The sequence below is a fragment of the Meleagris gallopavo genome, chromosome 2 (genome assembly GCF_000146605.3).
Source record: "Meleagris gallopavo isolate NT-WF06-2002-E0010 breed Aviagen turkey brand Nicholas breeding stock chromosome 2, Turkey_5.1, whole genome shotgun sequence".
NCBI classification, from domain to species: domain Eukaryota; kingdom Metazoa; phylum Chordata; class Aves; order Galliformes; family Phasianidae; genus Meleagris; species Meleagris gallopavo.
The window spans coordinates 103599603-103600431 of record NC_015012.2 but is presented as its reverse complement, the minus strand read 5'-3'; positions in this window follow the sequence as shown (position 1 = coordinate 103600431).

The window sequence follows — 829 nt, the reverse complement described above, 5'->3', positions numbered from 1 at the left end:
GCTTCACTGTTAACTCCACCTCAAGCTGAACAGAAAGACCATTTTCAGACTTGAAAAGCTGTAAATGAATTTTAAGCACACGTTGCCCCGTTCTGGTTTTCACTGAGGCAGAGTTATTTTCACCAGGGCAGAGTTAATCTTCTCCACTAAGGCTCTTGTAGTGCTGTGATTTTGTACCTCACTTTTCTGACAGCCATCTGTCCATATTTTGCACCATTCCTCTTTGAGTCTTCCCCTGGAATGGCTCTGCTTGTAGTTTGCTGCCTCAGTGCCGGTGAGATCTCATGGCCGATGGGCTGCTCCCTCTCCTGGGGTCTCTGTGGTTTAGACTGGATGTCAGGGAAGTTCTTTACAGAGAGAGTGGTGAGGTGCTGGAACAGCTGCCCAGAGAGGCTGTGGATGCCCAGTCCATTCCTGGAGGTGTTCAAGGCCAGGTTGGATGGGGCAGCCTGGGCTGGTATGAAATGTGGAGGTGGTGGCCCTGCCAGCAGCAGGGACTGGAGCTTCATGATCCCTGAGGTCCCTTCCAGCCCCGCGCTGAGCTCAGCACGTCGAAATCTCATCTCCAAGTCCCCTCAGCGCCCTGAGGAGCAGCTCTCACAGCTCACTGCGCCTGCGCCGCAGACGGGAGCGCGCGAAGCCTCGCCGGCTGTTGATTGGCTGGAGAGCACGAGCGCTCCCGAGGACGGAGAGCTCGTCTGATTGGCCGAGGGGCGGTGCGAACGCACGCACGTCCGCCGCCGGAGAAGCGTCCGCCCGGCGATTGGCTGTGACGGCGAGGAGGCGGGGCGAGGCTGGAGGGCTCGCTCATCCATTGGCTCGCGGCGGC